Consider the following 12,720-nt stretch of genomic DNA (forward strand, 5'->3'; position numbering starts at 1 on the left):
CAGTCCTGGACACTAACTTGGGGGGACAGCAAGAGGTTTCCAGAGCCTGGGAGGGAGGGGTGAGGGCTTGGGAGAGGGGCCCAGTGGGGTGCCACGTGGGAAGCCCTCCCCCAGGGGCGACTCCACGGATGGGTCCCTGAACCCCAGCTCAGGCTTCTGCTCATTGGCCAGGTGGGTTGTGGAGGTGGGCTCACAGCAAACCAGGCCTCCCGGACCCCGTTTCCCAGGGGACCAGGTCTGGCTGGGAACTCCTGCAGCCCGGCCACAGGATGCCTCCAAGCCCCCACAATTCCATGCACTGGACAGGGATGCCGGAGGCCTTTTTCTCTCCCCTGGTACTCTGTCTCTGGGAGGAAGGTCATCCCCTCATCCTCTGCACCACCCAGCCCTGGCCCCCATCCCCCTCAGACCTGGGAGCCTCCCGAGTTCTCTCCGGAGCTTGGCCCATGCACACGAGCACAGCCCTTGCTTCTGGGGGGTGCTGCTCAGATGTTCCCTGAGCAAGGGAGTGAGGGAGCCAGCACCTCATCCGGCCCCAGGGCTTTTGCACCTGCCGTTTCCTGCCCCAGGATGATGTCCCCAGGCACCCTCCATGTCTGAGCCCATGCACCTGCTTGTCCGGCCCTCCTTGGCTACCCAGGCTTGCCAGGCATTCTCCACCCACTTCTCGCATGTTATCGCGGGACCCCCTCGTGGAGTTGTTTGCCGGCCCTCTCTCTCTCTCTGCCGGCTGCCGGGATGCTGTGAGTTCCACAGGGCAAAGCTGGGTCTGTGTGGCTCCTGTCCCATCTCCAGCATCCCACATCACAATGATATTTCCAGCTGCAGGAAGGGGAGGGTTCGGTGGCTGCTCGGGGCTGGCCAAGGTGACCCTGAAAATTCTCCTGCCTGAATGGCCCATTCATCTGCCTGATGCTGGCCTCCCTCTACTGAAGGCCTCAGCAGCAGCTGCCTCTCAGCCCCCAGCCTCTGCCCCATGCCTGGAGGAGTCACCAGGCCTGGCCCTTGGAGGACACACCCAGCCCAAAGGCCCTATGCTCCTAAAGCAAAGTTCAGTGGGGCCCAGAGTGGACCCGCAGCAAGAAGCCCCAAGAGGATTTCAGGGCAGCCATAGTCACAAGTGCCCTGACCTAGGAGGGGCACTCCTTGGGGTCTGGCCCCATTCTGCCAGAGCTGGCTGTGTGCCCCTAAGCAGATCCTACCTGTCTCTGGGAATATGTCCGCTGGGTCCAGGGAGCAAGCAGATAGCCTCTTGCTCCACCTGCTCTGGAGACAGAGGCCACTGGGGCGACAGCAGAAGTCACGGAAGGCTGCCTGGAGGAAGAGGCAGTCACATGTTAGGATGAATGCAAACGCTGGGGGAGCTGACCCAGCCTCGGAAGCCCCATATCTTGAAGCAAAACCTTCCTGATGGGGTCCAACCTCCTGTCCAAGGTTGCCGCCACTACGCTGGGCAGGAAACATGTGTTAGGGCCACGCCCCAGCCTGAGCGAGACCTGGCCTTGGCCTCCCACCTTGGCCTGTTCGTCTTACCCTCATCAAGCAGGAGGCCAGCCCGACCCGCCTCCTCCTTCCGGAGTCTCCAGCTGTACAAGGGGAAGGAGCCGTCTCCGGGCTGCCGGGACGGGCTCTGGGTGTGTGCACACAGGGACACACGTGTTCCCACACATGGCCGGCCCACGTGTGCACAGTGGCAGTGCGCCATGCTCCCCACGGGCTCACCCGTGCTTCCGCACACACGCGTGAAGCACGTAAGCACCACACGATCACAGGCCCCTCTCGCGCTCCGAGTCGTGTGCCGGCCGGCATGCATCCTGCTAGGGGATCTGCGTCTCCGTCGGTGACATATTCCGTTTCCTGCAATAGCCCCAGAGTGCCCCAGGAGTAATTACGAACAGAGCTCCCTCCCACCCTCGAAAGACGATACACTATGTGGTCACCTCTGTCTGGGCCACCAAGAGGATCGCAGCTGAGCTTTTGCTGAGCAGGGCACAAAAGCCATCAGGAGCCAGTCTTGGGGGCTACAGCTGGGGGTCGGTGACCTTGATCAGACCCAGGGAGGCCGAGAGGAATCTCGCCCAGGTTGCAACGACAGCCCCACTCATTCCACACCTGAGTTTCCAGAGGAGGAAATGCAAGGCCCTGCAGTTAGGACATGAAATTGTCAGCCTGTCCCCATCCTGCCAGCGGGGATTGGCCTGTGGTTTTGTCAGCCGCCAGCCAGCAGCCGAGGACCAGCGCTGCAATCTGAGTGGGGGCCTATGGGAGGATGCAGCCGAGGGGAGCCATGAAGCTGAAGAAACTCTTGAGAAAGGTGCGAGGGGCCGGGGCGGTGCCAGGGCCACCGTGCACACCCGTGCAGGTCGTGCACTGATCAGCAGCACACACCTGAGATCCAGCCCGTGCTCTGCTCATCGGGTTGTAAAGAAACAGTGCCTCTTCTGTACTGGCTGTGGCTGTATGTGCACACTTCTACATGCCTTGCAGGGTGCCCAAACGGCCCGGAGGAGGCCAGGACTCCCATGGGCAGGGAGACACATCCCTCTCTGGCCTGGAGGCTGTGGTTCCCAGGCCATCACAATGGCCACACAACAGGGGCCCCCAGGGACGGAACCTAATCTTGAGCTATTGAAGACCTGAAAGCCGTGGCCCCTGGCCCGAGCCAGCAGACGCGCCTGCCGGCCCCACCAGGGACACCTGATCCATCGGTCGCCGGGCCACAAAGGGGGACACTGTCCCCCTAGGGCCACCCGCCCCACCAACAGAGACAAGGAGGAAAACTGAGTCGCTGAGATAGAGTGACGGCCATGGCAGGTGGGGATGAGACACGAGGGAGGGGCGGCCACCACTGGGCACAGCCCAGCCTCTAAGGATGCCCTAGGCCTGAAGATCTGCCCTGGGTGGGGGGCCTCAGAGCCTCAAGGAGGGCTCAAGTGACTGCTGGTTTGCAGGGGGGGGTGGAGGCTGGGGTGGGGGGCGCAGCTGAGACCAGAAAGAAACAGCTAGGACCCCACCTGAGGCTGGAGACGCAGCCAGGACAGGGGACTCTCCAGCCAGAGAGACACCATGGGCCAGGTTGTTGGGGGGCAGGCCTGGACTGGTCCCCAGGCCCCACCCCGCTGAGGCAGGCCAGCCAGCTGCCCATTCCTTGGCCTGGGCATGTCCAGCTTTTGCTCAGTCTCCCAGCTGGGCAGGGCTTTCCGAGGGGTCGCAGGGAGAAGCAGGCCTGGCTGGAAAACCACCATGCCTGAAGGTCCACCTTCACCCCCTGGCACCACCAAAGACCTCGCCCAAGGGAAGTCTTGGAGCCTCAGCCCCTCAGAACTTTGGGACTTCCTGGCATATGGGAGGCACCTGGAGGGGTGAGCCTGAGGGGTTCACTTTCAAGGGTGGCTGGAGACATCTGCTGCTGGCCATGTGGGCCCAGGGCCTCCATCTTCCCATCTGTGAAATGGGACTTGGACCTAGACGCTCTTCAAGGTCCCTTCTTCCAACTCTTCTAGCAAGGGCCAAGTTCAGGAAGCTCAGCTCCATTCCGTTGGCATCTGGGCTGAGTACTTTGTGGGTGTCGGGCTGTGCTGAGGGCTGGAGGGAACCCAGGAACAGGCAACATGTGCAGTGGAGGAAGGAGAAGCAAGGAGACTTCCCACAGGGGTGGAGACGCTGAGCACTCCAGGCAGACCCAGAGGGGCGGCTGGAGTGTGGGAAGCCTGGGCCTGGCAGGACCTAGGGGATTTAGCAGACAGAGTGGGCCAGGGGGTGGCCCGAGAACACCAGGGACAGAGCCAGCCCTCCTAAATGGGCAGTGGGGCGCCAAGGGAGGGTGGCAAAGCCGAGCCCCATCTCTAGGATTTAGGGGCAGCCCTCAGAGCCAGCTCTTACCCAGCTCCAGCTCAGGACAAGCAGTGGGCATGGAACTGAGATCCAGGAAGGCCAAGGTCCAGAGAGGTTCGTGGGCTGCCCCGGGTGACCTGGGGGTGATCTCAGCCCTGCCTGGAGATCCCCAGTCCTACTGAGTCAGCCACCAGGGAGAAGATAAGGGACCGCCAGGCTCTTAAGGGGCCTGACGTTGCTGTTGGGTAAAGTGGCCGCCCAGAATGACCTCAGAGGTTGCCGGGGCTGCCTGGCATGCTACCCTGCCTGTCTCTGCAGCTTCCTCTGGCAGCGGGTGGATGTATAATGTCCACCCACTACCAGAGGGTTCACGGCACCACAGCCCTGCTGAGCCCTGCTGAGCCCCAGCTGGGTCCGCCCTCCCAGGTACCCCAGGGACAGGGAGGCCAGGCACGGGGGATGCTGTGCAGGTTGGACAGTGGTGACGGTGGACAGAGCCACTCCCAAGAGTGTTAGAGACCTGGGGTGGGGGCGCCCGGGCAGACCACCCTTACCCCACCCTGTGGGACCCGGACCAGCTCACTTCCCTCTCTGGGCTCAGCTTCCTCATTTGCAAAATGAGGCCAAGAGTCATACCCGGCCGGGCCTGTGACCCTGGAGCCCCCTCCAGCCTCCTGCCCCACTCTGGCACCAGTCCTCCCTGCAGCTTGCAGAGCAAGCGGGGTACTGTCTCCCCAAGGTACAGCTTGGGGGGCTGTGGGAGGTGATGGGAGCAGCTGTATTTGAGGGCAGGGTCCGTGGGGGAGCCCCCTGGTGTGGGGACAGGAGGAGGGACCAGGGACTGTAACCTGGCAGCCCGCGGCAGTTCCGGCTGCTGCTTCTGTCAATACGGCCTTCCTGTTTTGGAGATTAAACCCCGGCTGAGCAAACAGCTTTCCAGGCAGCTCCTCCCTCCACCCCAGCCCTGGCCTTGTCTTCAGGTCCTGAGGCTGGGACCACCTGGAGGCTGTCGGGGTGGCAGTGGGGGTGCTGGGGGATGGAGGGGACCAAGCTTTGCAACCGCTGCCCTCACCAAGGCCTGGACCACAGCCCGAGCAGTCCAGCCCCTGCCCCAGCCGCAGCCTCCTCCCAGCCCCCTGCCATGGGCTCCCCCGGAACCCCCCCTGTGTGATCCTTCCGACCCAGGGCAGCCTCACTGTCCTGGACACCCGGCCGCTGCATCCTCTGCCCTTGTGTGACCTCCTGCAAGAAGGCAGGAGCACACCGCTCCCGGGCCTCGTGGCCAGGCACAAGCCCACCTCGTGTGGACCCCAGGCATGGCAGGAGAGCCACCACGAGAGCCCCACCAAGGCACAGCCAGGGGAGGGCCCGCCATCTCTTGGATGGCTTCTGCGCTGTGGCCCCTGACATTGAGTGTGGCTCATTGTTGGTTGTGAGGCTGGCCTGTGCATGAGGGGCTATCAGGCAGCCTCCCTGGACCCTAGAAGCCAGACCCTAATGGCTGCTCAGCCCCAGCCCAGTGGCAACAAATGGAAGTGTCTCCAAACATTCATTATCGAGTGTCCCCAGAGACCAAGACCAGCCCTGGATAACACCCACTGGGCAAGTCCCTAGCAGACAGTGTGCACAGAAGTGGGCTGCAGAGAGAGGAAGGTGCGTCCCATGCCTGGACTTTCCTCTGATGCCAGCCTCAGCCCAGCCTCTGCTACCCTGAGAGAGACTCTGCCCTACCTCCCCATGCCCACCTCCACCGTCCCCTCCTGCCAGGGTCCCACCCCTGAGCAACATGGTCCTGCCTTCCCTCTGCAAATCCTTCCCAGACTAAGCGGCAACACCGGCAGAGCCTCCCAAGGAAGGGAGGAGGGAGGACAGAGGCCAAGGTGGCTCCCGGCCACCCTTCCAGCTTCCTCCCTCCCTGGCCACAAGGACATAAAGCTCAGAGGGATGGATGGACAGACAGGAAGGCTCAGGCTGGACACGCATTGTCCGAGGTGGGTCTCAGCATTGCTTTTCCTCCTAAAATGCCACTCACAGCCCTCCCTCTTGCTTGTGAACCTACAGTCCCCTACGTCTCCCCCAATACCCCCGCATTCTACACCTAGATCCTCAGGCTTCTCTTTATCTCCAGCCTCACCTCCACCGATGTTCCACACACCTGTGCCTGACTACACAACCTCCACCTCCACCTGCTCCCCACACCCCTGCCTGACCGCACAGCCTCCACCTACTCCCCACACCCCTACCCTACCCCACAGCCTCCACCTACTCCCCACACCCCTACCCTACCCCACAGCCTCCACCTATTCCATACACCCCTACCCAACCCCACAGCCTCCACCTACTCCATACACCCCTACCCAACCCCACAGCCTCCACCTACTCCCCACACCCCTGCCCAACCCCACAACCTCCACCTGCTCCCCACACCCCTCCCCGACCTCACAGCCTCCACCTGCTCCCCACACCCCTCCCTGACCTCACAGCCTCCACCTCCACCTGCTCCCCACACCCCTCCCCGACCTCACAGCCTCCACCTCCGCCTGCTCCCCACACCCCTCCCCGACCTCACAGCCTCCACCTCCGCCTGCTCCCCACACCCCTCCCCGACCTCACAGCCTCCACCTCCGCCTGCTTCACACACCCCTCCCTGACCTCACAGCCTCCACCTCCACCTGCTCCCCACACCCCTCCCCGACCTCACAGCCTCCACCTCCACCTGCTTCACACACCCCTCCCCGACCTCACAGCCTCCACCTCCACCTGCTCCCCACACCCCCTCCCCGACCTCACAGCCTCCACCTCCACCTGCTCCCCACACCCCCTCCCCGACCTCACAGCCTCCACCTCCACCTGCTCCCCACACCCCTCCCCGACCTCACAGCCTCCACCTCCACCTGCTCCCCACACCCCTCCCCGACCTCACAGCCTCCACCTCCACCTGCTCCCCACACCCCTCCCTGACCTCACAGCCTCCACCTCCACCTGCTTCACACACCCCTGCCCGACCGCACAACCTCCACCTCCACCTGCTTCACACACCCCTGCCCGACCGCACAACCTCCACCTCCACCTGCTCCCCACACCCCTCCCTGACCTCACAGCCTCCACCTCCACCTGCCCAAACCTTCAAGCCCCAGGGCAAATGTCACCTCTTTTCCTGGAAGCCTTTCCGGAAGTCCCCTGCCTCCCAGTCCCAGCCCACAGTGGGTTCTCCCTCGTCCAGGCCCTGGGCACCTTTGGGCTGGACCCATCTTTCTAACGCCTGTTGAATCCTCACCTCCTATGTTTCCCCAGTGCCCCAAGCAGAGCTGGGCAAGGAGCAAATGCTCAGGCAGGCTGTGGGATGAGCAGGTGAAATGGATGGAAGGATGGACGGACAGACGGATGGATGGATGGACGGATGGATGGAGTCCAACACCAGCTCTCAGGTCCTAGACGGATGGTCCAACACCAGAGAGGTGGCCTCTCTCAGCAGGTGTGGTCACCATTCCTGGGGACATAACCTCCCCTCCTGCTTCCAGAGCAGCCTGGAATATTCTTTGATGCTGTATCGTCTTCCCTGACCCTTTCAAGGGGGAAGAAAACATTGGTCCATGGTAGAGAGGGGGAGCCTGGGATCAGAGAGGTACACAAGCCCAAGATCACACAGCAAGCAGGGCTCCCCTGGGGCCAAAACTGACCCCTGCTCCCTCTACCCGGCCTCGAGCCCCTCCTCCCACTGCTCTGGATCCCATCCCACTGACACGGGCACAGGGTCATGACTAGGGTGGGGGGTCATGCCTGGGGCCTGATACGCACCAGTGTGGCCGCAGCCCACCCCCTGCCCGCTGTGGCTGCCACACAAGCCAGCCATTCTTGGCAAGACAAAGGCCGGCCGGGGCAGGGTGGCTCTGGTGCCTCCCTGGTGGGTGTCTGGACTCTGCAGGACGTCAGTAAGTGGATCCTGGTGCCTGTGCTCTGATACTGGGGACTCTGCAAATCAGATTAGCCCAATCCAGCCCCACAGCCCAGCTGGCCTGGGACAGAAGCACCAGAAAGAGGCGCAGCTGCCAGGCCCAGTCCTGCTGTCCTCCTGGTGCGGACAAGCCCTGGCCCCCAGGCTGAGGCCTCTCACTGTTCCTGCTGTGGGCTCAAGGGTGTGCCACCTCTCCTTTCTGGACCCCTGGACCCATCTGTAAGACCAACAGTTAGAGAGACCCTCTGAGGCTTTCTGTAGGTGGGGTCTGGAAATGCCCCCAGGGCAGGGCAGGCACATAGTGCCTAGGCACTGGGAATTCACCCTCAGCACAGCCCTCCCCCCGGCCCCAGGCCCTGTGCTGGCTCAGAGGCCAGCGGCAGTCCTGCCAGGTCTTCTCACCCTGAGACCTATGCTCCCCAGGGCTGGGCATTTGGGAGACAGAGTCAGAGAGGTGCCTTTGAGCCCTCCGTGTGTTTGCACATCCACCCATCCATCCTTCCATCCAAACCTCTACCAATCAATGTTGATCAAGCACCTGATATACACAGGCACTGCTCTAGGCCCTGGGGTACAGCCAAGAATCACATCACGGTCCTGCTGTCAAGTAGCTGACATTCAGCACCTTCCCAGCCACCTGCATGCCTCTGTGCGTATGTGTCCATCCATCCATCCATTAGATCATCTGTTGGTCCATCTGTCCATTCACCTGTCTGTCCGTCCATCCATCCATCCATCCATCCATCCATCCATCCATCCATCCATCCATCTATCCATCCATCCATCTGTCCATCTATCTGTCCATCCATCCATCCATCCATCCATCCATCCATTCATCTATCCATCTGTCTGTGCATTCATCTCTCCATCCATCCATTCATCCATGCATCCATCCATCCATCCGTCTGTCCATTCACCTATCCTTCCATCCACCCATTCATCCATCTATCCATCTGTCCATTCATCTGTCCATCCATCCATCTATCTATCCATCCATCCATCCATCCATGCATCCATCTGTCCATTCATCCATGCATCCATCCATCCATTCATCTGTCTGTCTGTCCATTCACCTACCCATCCATCCATCCATCCATCCATCCATCCATCCATCCATCCATCTGTCCATTCACCTATCCTTCCAACCATCCATCTATCCATTCATCCATCTATCCATCTGTCCATTCATCTGTCCATCCATCCATCCATCCATCCATCCATCCATGCCTCCATCCATGCATCCATCTGTCCATCCATCCATGCATCCATCCATCCATCCGTCTGTCTGTCCATTCACCTATCCATCCATGCATCTGTCCATTTATCTGTCCATCCATCCATCTGTCCATCCATCCATCCATCCATTCATCTGTCTGTCTATCCCTCCATCCATCCATCTGTCCATTCATCTGTCTATCTATCCATCCATCTATCCATCCATCCGTCTGTCCGTCTGTCCATCCATCCATTCATCTGTCTGTCTGCCCATCCATCTGCCCCTCCATCTAACTGTTCATCCATCCACCTTTCCATCCATCCATCCATCTGTCCGTCCGCCCATGCATCTCTCCATTCGTCTGTCTGTCCATTCACCTATCCATCCATCCATCCATCCATCCATCCATCCATCCATCCATCCATCCATCCGTCCATCCATCCATCCATCTCTCTGTCCGTCCATCCATCCATCCATCTATCCATCCATCCATCCATCTGTCCGTTCATCTGTCTGTCTATCCATCCATCTATCCATCCATCCATCCATCCATCCATCCATCCATCCATCCATCCATCCATCCGTCTGTCCATCCATCCATCCATCCATCCATCCATCCATCCATCCATCCATCTGTCTGTCTGTCTGCCCATCCATCTGCCCCTCCATCTAACTGTTCATCCATCCACCTTTCCATCCATCCAACCCTCCGTCTATCCATTCATTCATCCTTCCAACTATCTATCCATCTGTCCATCAATCTATCTGTCCATCTGTATATCCATTCCCCCCCAATCAGTTCAACCAGTGTTTACTGAGCACCTACTTTGTCTCAGGCCCTGACAAGCAGCAAGAGGCATCCTCTTCCCCCAGGGACACAGACATAAAGAAGCAGTTACAACCTCATGTGATCAGCACCAGGATGGGGGTAGCAGAGGGGGATGGGGAGGATGTTCTAGGAGGGGGTAGCCCTTGGTGGGTCCTGCAGGGTGCCCCAGGCCAGGATGCCCCTCGAAGCCTTGCTCAGACCCTGAGGCCAAGTCGGCTGAACTCTAACGGGCCTGGCCTCTCTGTCCACACCTGACCCCAGGGTGCAGGTGAAAGGGCCAGGTCACTGTTGGAAAGGCCGTGGCTTCATGGCTGCAGAGCACCAACCCCAAGGCAGCCTGGTGGGCAGGGGGGGTGAGGCAATAGCCCATATCCCTATTACAGAGTCAAGTAACGTCCCCAGACCCGCAGAGAGGAGGGCACTGGTCCAAGACCACACAGCGGGCGAGGGGGTCTGGGCAGAGCAGGCAGGCAGGCTTGGGAATGATGGGGGCGCTACTCACAGCTGGAGTCTGCTAGTCTAGGGCAGTGCCCGCCCCAGCTGCAGTAATGGGAATCAGCTGTGCCACCCTGCAGTAACCCTTCCCCGGCCTTGGGAACCGGCTGTGCTGAGCCCAGCCAACCTTCCCATCACCTGCTTTCCTGCCAGCAGGGGTTGCTCACGGAAGCTCCTGGGCCGGAACACTCACTAGGCCACGCCTGCCTTTAGGAAATCCATGGGTCCCCCTGGCATCTGGGGGCTTCACACACTGCCAGTTCTGACGCCTGGCCCCAGCCTGGGGGTTGGAATTCCTGTGTCTGTGTCAGGAGAGGACAGGGAGGCCCAGGGAGGTGCCAGCCTTGCCCCAGCCACAGTCACCACCATGCTGAGTCCTGTCCAGGAGTTTCTGTCGCTGGGCACTGCTGTTGGCCTGGAGGAAGCTGGTTCCCAAGACACTGAGCGGGGCTGCTCTCCATCAGCCGATGAGTGGACAGGCGCCTCGGATGGCTTCCTGCCGAGTTAATGGGTCACCCATTATGTCTCCACAGATCTTCCCAGGACCCTGCAGGAGGGCAGGCCGCAGCAGCCCCAAGGAACAGCCCGGGGGAGGGAAGGCAGATGGCCGCCTCAAAGCCAGCCCCGAGTCCTTCCCCTCTAGGCCTGAGTGTCAAGGGCAGACCCAGCCCATGGCTTTGGGGACCTGGTGGCACTGACTCCAGCAGGAGATCCCTGGGCTGAGCCCTGGCAGGTAGGGGAGGCCTGGACTCATGGGGACAGAACACTGTCTCAGCCTGATGGTGGCTCGGGGAGGAGGGTAGGGCCCCTGGTCATGTAGGTCCTGGCCCCGTGCACCTGCTCTCCACCTGACCTCAGCAGGCAGGTCTCTTGGGCCATTCATGCACCCAGCTGCCCTGGAGCCCCAAACTGGGACTGGTGGAGGGGCCCTGCGGAGGGGAAGGCTGGGGTCCAAGAAGCCCATGAAGCCATGTGCCAGGGCCAGAGCTGGTCTGCCTGGTCTGGATGGTATGTCATCCTTGTGTTACAAGTGGGGAAACTGAGGCTTGGGGAGTAACATCACAGGTTCAAGGTCTTAAAGCTGAGAAGTGGCCCCTCTGGGTTTGGAAGGCAGGCTGGACCCTGGGGCAGCCTCTACCCCCAGCCCCTCTTCCCCAGGACCCTACAACCCCAAGAGGCTTCCCTGGCAACCCGGTCAGCCCTCTCTGTCCTCTCCCCAGCTCCCCTTGTCCTGTCCAGGGCTGAGCACCGTCCCACAGCCCACTTCCCTAGCAGGGCTGTATGGCCCAGCGGGCCCCTAGAGGGAGACCTGGGGTCTGGAGGGGGAGGGGAGTGTTTCAGGCTGAAGCTGAGCCTGGGGAAGCAGGCGGGGGTGGCTAGACGGGCCACCCCCTCAACAGTTTTCAGACCTCAAGGAGTCACCATGAAATTCCATTCTCCTGACAGCAAAGAAATTGATTCACTCTTGCCAAAGCCTGCGGCCCCCACAAGAATGCTGTAAAGCTTCCTCCCGCTGCTTCCAGACAGGCAGCAGCATCAGGTCCCCCACTCCTCCATTCCTGACCACACAGAGACGCGGAACCTCCGTACCCAGTTCTATGCATGTGCCCCTGCCAGGCTGGGCCATTCACCTCTGTATAGTCACTCCCTTGGCACAATATCCCCCTTGCTTTCTGTACAATGGGCACCTTGCTCCTACGACCTGCTGGGTCAAAGGCACCGCAGTCAGGGGTAGTTGGGGAGCAGGGGTGGTGGGGGGCTCAGGGCAGGAAGTCCCACCCCCTGGCCTGGGAACTGTGGAGAGACGGACTCACAGCACCTTGTCAGGTGGGGTGCAGGGTGGCACGGCACCCACCATCGGTGCCACTGATGTAAAGTCCAGATACAAAGCACAGCCCATCCAAAGATTTGGGGGCTTGGTCATGCTTGGCTGCTGGGGAATGAGGAGGGATTGGGCCTCAAGAAACAGAGCTAGGACTAAGTCACGAGGTGTGTGGACATCAGGCGGGACTTGAACTCAGCCAGTGGAGAGCTATGGAGGGTTTTGTTCTTCATGTGGGTGTGTGAGTGGCTATGATCCTAGCGTGGAGAATAAGCAAAGCAAATAGGATAGGAGTGGGTGGGACAGGAGTGGAGGCTGCCTAAGTGATCCAGGGAAGAGATGGCTCCCTCTCTGAAACAATGCAGATATGGGAGAGGCTGAAGTGATCGGTGTGAAGCACGTGGGGGCATGGAGACCCCTCAGTCCGGAGGCTGGGGCTGGGCTGGGGCTCAGCTGACTTTTGTGGGGGCAGCCAACCCAGCCACTGGGTCCTTTCTCGCCGCCTCACCCTCAAGCCTCTCCAGCTGCCTGGAGGCTCCAGGGCTAGGCTCTGGCTGATCGGGGAGGGG

General features: G+C 60.8%; 2 long non-coding RNA genes across 2 annotated transcripts; one reads left to right on the forward strand and one right to left on the reverse strand.

The window, feature by feature from the left end:
- Positions 1-765: 765 nt before the first annotated feature.
- On the reverse strand, positions 766-1,582 carry LOC126950010 (uncharacterized). Its single transcript, XR_007724028.1, has 3 exons — positions 1,534-1,582; positions 1,203-1,314; positions 766-822 (listed from the first exon to the last, which is right to left on the reverse strand). It is a non-coding gene; the product is annotated as an uncharacterized LOC126950010 (long non-coding RNA).
- Positions 1,583-5,645: 4,063 nt separating this feature from the next.
- LOC126951487 (uncharacterized) lies at positions 5,646-11,171 on the forward strand. The gene is made up of 3 exons (XR_007724491.1): positions 5,646-5,825; positions 7,129-7,309; positions 10,863-11,171. It is a non-coding gene; the product is annotated as an uncharacterized LOC126951487 (long non-coding RNA).
- The last annotated feature ends 1,549 nt before the right edge of the window (positions 11,172-12,720 follow it).

This window comes from Macaca thibetana, chromosome 3 (genome assembly GCF_024542745.1).
Source record: "Macaca thibetana thibetana isolate TM-01 chromosome 3, ASM2454274v1, whole genome shotgun sequence".
NCBI classification, from domain to species: Eukaryota; Metazoa; Chordata; class Mammalia; order Primates; family Cercopithecidae; genus Macaca; species Macaca thibetana.